The sequence below is a fragment of the Berghia stephanieae genome, chromosome 4, assembly GCF_034508935.2.
Source record: "Berghia stephanieae isolate SIO BIC M18660-M18661 chromosome 4, UCSD_Bste_1.3, whole genome shotgun sequence".
NCBI lineage: Eukaryota > Metazoa > Mollusca > Gastropoda > Nudibranchia > Aeolidiidae > Berghia > Berghia stephanieae.
The window spans coordinates 77862596-77868516 of record NC_088363.1 but is presented as its reverse complement, the minus strand read 5'-3'; the positions used below and the strand labels follow the sequence as shown (position 1 = coordinate 77868516).

The following is a 5921-nucleotide window of genomic DNA, read 5'->3' as shown; positions in this document are numbered from 1 at the left end:
TGTTCCTGATTTTGCTCACTGGTTTTGTGAAAACATCTGCTAAGTTGTCTTCAATTGGGACCTAAAACAGATTCAATTTTCCATTAGCAATTTCATCCCTGACAAAATGATATTTAATGTCAATATGCTTGGAACGTTGGTGTTGAACCGGGTTCTTAGATAGAGTTATCGCACCTTGATTATCACAAAGTAAGGAAAAGTTATCAATTTTATTTCCTGTCATATCTGAGAGTAATGCACATAGAAATTTGCCTTCTTGTGTGGCGGCAGCGAGCGACATATACTCTGCCTCGCAGGTTGAGAGGGCAACTGTTGATTGTTTCTTTGATTTCCAGGAAATCAAAGGACCTTCATTGGATATCTTAAACCCATACCCAGTAATACTCTTTCTGTCCTCAGAATTTGCCCAATCAGCATCACAATGACCTGTCAGTGTAAATTCATTATCAGTGGATTTTCTGAATGTTAGCATTTTGTTTGCGGTACCTTTTAGATATCTCAGTACATGTTTTGCCATGATCAGATGAAATGAGAGAGGATTGGACATAAATTGTGACAATTTAGTAACTACATAAGCAAGGTCAGGTCTGGTACAAGTCATTATATAGATCAAGCCTCCAACTATCTCTCTGTACCTTGATGCTTCTTCTTCTGAACATTTTTCATTTTCATTGTTACATTTATTTGTGTTCACTTCACATGGTGTATACCTAGGTTTGCACTCTGACATGTTAAATTTTGCAAGCAGTTTCTGAGTGTATTTGCTTTGGCACATTGAAACCTCATTTTTAGTTTGGTTAAACTCAATACCCAGAAAGTATTTCAATACTCCTAGATCTTTCATTTGAAATGTTGCTTTCAAATTTTCTTTGACCTTTTGTAAAGCATTTTGATTATGAGAAGCAATAAGTAAATCATCGACCCATGCTATCAAGACAATAATGTCATTTGTTTCACACTGCCCATCTGGTTTCTTTACATAGACACAGGGGTCTGAAAGAGATTGGGAAAATCCTTGTTCTGTCAAATGTTCATGCAAGGTTTGGTTCCAAAGTCTACCGCTTTGCTTTAACCCATACAGTGACTTCTTTAATCTCAAAACAAGTTTCTCATTAGTTTTACCTTTTATATTGAAACCATGAGGCTGTTCAACAAATATTTCTGTATCAATTGGCGCATTCAAGAAAGCTGCCTTGACATGCATTTGATGAATGGTCATTTTGTGATTTACAGAAATGTGCATCAGAGTTCTTATTGAAGTCATGCGGGCTGTGGGTGAAAATGTTTCTCTGTAATCTATATTCGGTATTTGGGAGTAACCTTTTGCCACAAATCTTGCTTTGTATTGGTCTTCTTTACATGGATTTTCTTTAATTGTATAAACCCATCTCCCCCCCACTACATCCCTGCCAGGTGGTAAGGATGTTAGCTCAAATGTATCATTTTCAACCAGAGTCCTCATTTCCTCTTCCATAGCCTCCTGCCATTTCTCTGCAACAGGGCTAGACATGGCATCATTGTATGATTTGGGAATATTATGGATTGCATTGTAAAAATAATGGGTAATACATTCATCACAATTTTCATGCAAATTATTGATCAAATTCATACTTTCATCAATTGCATCATCATTGTCATTAAAATAATAGTCATTTAGATAACTAGGTTTCTTTCTAGTTCTATTTGCTTTGTTTTCAGTTGTATTTTGATTGACATTAGGACTAATATTATCATTTTCATCATTGGAATTGGGAGTTTCTGCATTAGCATTCTTATCCGAATGATTTGGTTTTGACTGGAAATTGACATCTTCTAAGAAATGTTCATTTGGTGGAGTTGGAATTGAATAAGGAATTTGTTTCTTTTGTTCTTCAACAAAAATTGATTCTTGACCATTATCATTAGAAATTTCATCATTGTTTTTGTTGGAAATTGTGTTTTCAAATTTAACACATCTTGCTCTTTGTACATTTTCAGTTTCTGGAAAATATATGAGATAAGCCGGGCTTTCTTTATCATAACCGACAAAAATTCCTCTTGAGGCTCTTGCATCCAACTTTTTTGGTTTTTGGGTTAGTGCATAGCACATTTGTCCAAATTTGTGCATTTTATCATAATCAGGTTTCTTGCCTGTTAGAGCCTCAAAGGGAGTTTGTGTCAATCTGTTATTTATACATCTATTTCTAATGTAAACAGAAGCCATTAGTGCATAGGACCATAAATATTTGGGTAAATTTGCTTCTAACAGTAGACATCTGGCCATCTCGAATAGCGTTCTCCATTGTCTTTCACTGGTGCCATTCTGGTGGGGTGAATATGGTGCAGACTTTTCATGTTTAATTTTGTTTGAAATCAAAACGTTCTTAAATTCAGTAGAGGTAAATTCACCACCGTTGTCTGACTGTACACATTTTACCTGTCCGAAAGGAGAGGAATCTGCTAGAAATTTCTGAAAACCTTTCACTGTGTCACTTTTGTTCTTTAGCAGATATGTAGCACACACACCAGAGTAGTCATCCACACAAACGAGAGCGTATCGAAAACCATCTTTTGTAGCAGGATCTATCGGCCCTGCCAAATCGAGGTGAATCTTCTCCAGCGGCTTTGTTGCTCTTGAGTCAGGTACTCGACTTCTCGCGTTTGTCATTTTCCCAAGCACACAGGTTGAACATTCAAAATTGTCATTTGGATTTGTAATTTTAAGGGGAGGGGCGACACCTGAAATATCGATTTTTGGGTCAAAATATAAAATTTCAGTTTTTTATTTATTATAAAAGAACAATCATTTTTTCACATATTTTCAGCACTGAGAAGGTGATTTGGATAATATAAAGTTTGTAAATCGTCTTTCATAAACATGGAAGTCGACATGAAAATACCAAACTTTTCAATTTTTTGTGAGAATTCAACTGAAAATAATAGGGCTGAAAAGCATTATAATACATATCGATGTTGTAGATTTTGATATCGATAGTTTAGTCTACTCTTTGCCCGTCTAGTTGACAAGGTTTCAGTCTCATAAATATCACAATATGGGCAGGGGAGGGGTTTAGAAACTGTTAGTCGCGAACAAAGATTGTGTGTCAAACAGCTGATAAGAGGTCAAGTTGTCAGGTAAATACAACGTGATCACGAATGGTGCGATCTGATTGGCTGACCTTGTTCTCAGCCGCAGTGCAGCGCCGTATATTGAGCTTGGGCGAGGTGACTTGCTCAAGGTCACGCAGCGCAGCGGCGGGTGATCGAACTCGGTACCTTTCGGGTACGAAGCAAAGACCGTACCGCTGAGCCATGCGGCCCCAAAACAAAAACGACTACTTTTCATCATGTTGAAACTGGCATATCATTCGAAGAGACTTTCTAGGGAAAAAAAATGGATTTTTAGAATACTATTATACTTCCTTCCTCCACCCCTTGTCTCATAATCACACACAAACACACACACACACACACACACACACACACACACACACACTCAAAGGACATAACTCGGTGAAAAAATGAATAAAACACTACAGATGAATGAGATGATGTGGTAGTGGCATTCATTCGTCCCGTTTGTTGATAAAAGGGAAACCCGAAACGTCCGTTTTATCTGTTTTCGTAATGAAATTGAAACTTACATTCAATTTCACATTATTTATTTATTTTATTTCTTCGAGCTTCGAGCATTTACATATAGAAAGCTTAGGTAAATGTAATATGAGCATAACCCATTAATTTCAGAAGAAAATATTATAATTTCCTAGGTCGCAAATTTTCTTTCAAGGTCGTAATTTTGACTCTGTAATTTTGCTGTACACCCTGACATGGTATTGGCGGGAGTTCATGGCTGATCGGGAAATAGTCAAATGTGTAGTATTCGTTTTAGGAGATTGTATTTTTTCCAGTGTAAATCATCTCTCTGTCATGCACTGTAATATATATATTCAAAGTAATTCAAATTTTTAACCATAATTTGCTTTCAATGACATGTGAGTAAAATGTTTTTGTCTTTAAAATGCATGGAGATGAGTGACATGTGAGTACATGTTCATATTCTACTCGTATTAACGTCGTTTGCTCTTTGCATTGGTAGACCATACATGCTTCACGTCCGAAAGGTGTGTCCTGGTCATCTTAGACAAATGATCCAGCAGGGTAGGACATACCGCTTCCTTGTCCATACATCTGTTTGGAGGAAAAGAGCATAATAAAATGATTGAATACATAGTATAATATAGCAGTCTACGTGTCGATAGTAATCCGTTAAATTTAATATGTGCGTAAAGGGGTATTGAGAACCAAATGCTGAACCCATTTTTTAAATGTTTGTTCTCTTTATATGAGCATTTTTCCTTATAATATTTCTTTTAGGAGTCTACTGAAAATACAGGGGTACCGATATCCCAGAGCACTCGCTTCACACGAAAATGGACCGAATTCGATCTTGGGTGAAGTCGAGATTTTTATCTGATCCTCCTGTCCACCCAGCAGTGATTGGGTAGCTGGGTCTGTTAGATCTGGTGAAAATACTTTCCGAATGACTAGCGTAATACCCAAAGGGTAGCAAACAATTGCTATTGTCCGTTTCACGCTATAAAGACCGGGATAAACTCCGGCTACATGGGCCTCATGGCTGTGAAGCACTACTTTACTGAAAATACATGTCACGTTTTAAAGCGCATTGAGCGTGATGCAAAAAAAAAAAAAAAGCTACTTTGATTACTAACCTGCCAGAGGTTTGGACTGTTTAAAAGTATTGTACAAAAATGAATGATACAGCCTCAAAAATAAATAAACAAAAAGACTAAACATGGAACGTTTCGGTCTCAAAACACTTCTTCTTTACCAATGACAACATCAGTAAAGTCGGTAATACACTTCATTCATTGATAATCCATATGGAGACTGGAGAAACAATGTTGCTGTGCATAGACACTTACTTGAATGAGTAATATTTATGCTGTGGTCTGAAAGAAACGTATTTGAACATTTTGGCTAGAAAACTCGTCCTTCGGGTATGGATCGATTAATATGACATTCATCTTGCCAGCAACTCTCGAACCCTGACCTCCCACCATCATCTTGCCAAAAACTCTCAAACCTGGGACTTCACAGAAGTCTTACGTTTGAGAGGGGTTTTTTTTTTTTTGTTTGTTTTTTTTTTTTGGAAAGATGAGGATCATATAAATTATCGATATATATGAAGGTTGGAATGCTTGAGTTTCATTTTAATCGATCAATTTGAAGGACGAGTTTTCTGGCCAAAATATTAAATACGTTGTGGTCAAGTTTTACTGTTCTTTTCTTAAAGTCTTCGCGCTATAAATGGACTGTCCCATTTCTTAATCGATATCAGGCGGACTTTATTTTTAAAAATAAATAACTAACTTTTGACATTTTTACCTGAAACATGAAATCAAACGAAAAACAAGTGTGTTAGTATCCAAACCATTTATTGGTTAGGACAAAACTAAATATTTCAGCTTCGAAAGAGAAGAAAATTCGAAGCAATTACATTCATTAATGGTTATTACTATGATACTCCACAACTCCAATAGCCTATCTGTTAGGTATTTAATCAAGTTAAGCATTCACATCAAAAATGTTTTCATTACCAATGAAAAAGAAGTTGGACGCAATGTATCTATGCTGCTGTGCATTTATAGAACCGTTTTTTCTCAGACTTTACACATAACTTTTACATCATCAATCAAAACATATACCCCGCCGACCCCACCCCCAAGCTTGTCGAACAGGACCTAATTTTGGGTTATCTTAATCTTTATATAGGAAGTAATTTTACTCTTGCAAAATCATGAAAATGCGTTTACTCCGACTACGGCACAGTATGCTCTGTTGGACTTACGTTTTGTTTTGCTGCAGGGAATCCACGAGCATGTCCCATTGGTGCTCTCTGACGTGGCGGGGGTTTTCTT

General features: G+C 36.6%; 1 protein-coding gene across 1 annotated transcript in view; it reads right to left on the bottom strand.

Moving 5' to 3' along the window:
* Positions 1-3462: 3462 nt before the first annotated feature.
* LOC144971312 (leucine-rich repeat transmembrane protein FLRT3-like) overlaps positions 3463-5921 on the bottom strand; it is an 11267-nt gene continuing 8808 nt past the window's right edge. The window contains exons 8-9 of the mRNA XM_078911958.1: positions 5852-5921; positions 3463-4170 (exon numbers count right to left, since the gene is read on the bottom strand). The exon at positions 5852-5921 is cut by the window's right edge and continues 160 nt beyond it. The gene's annotated coding sequence lies outside the window, so the exon portion shown is untranslated. The remainder of the gene's footprint in view (positions 4171-5851) is intronic.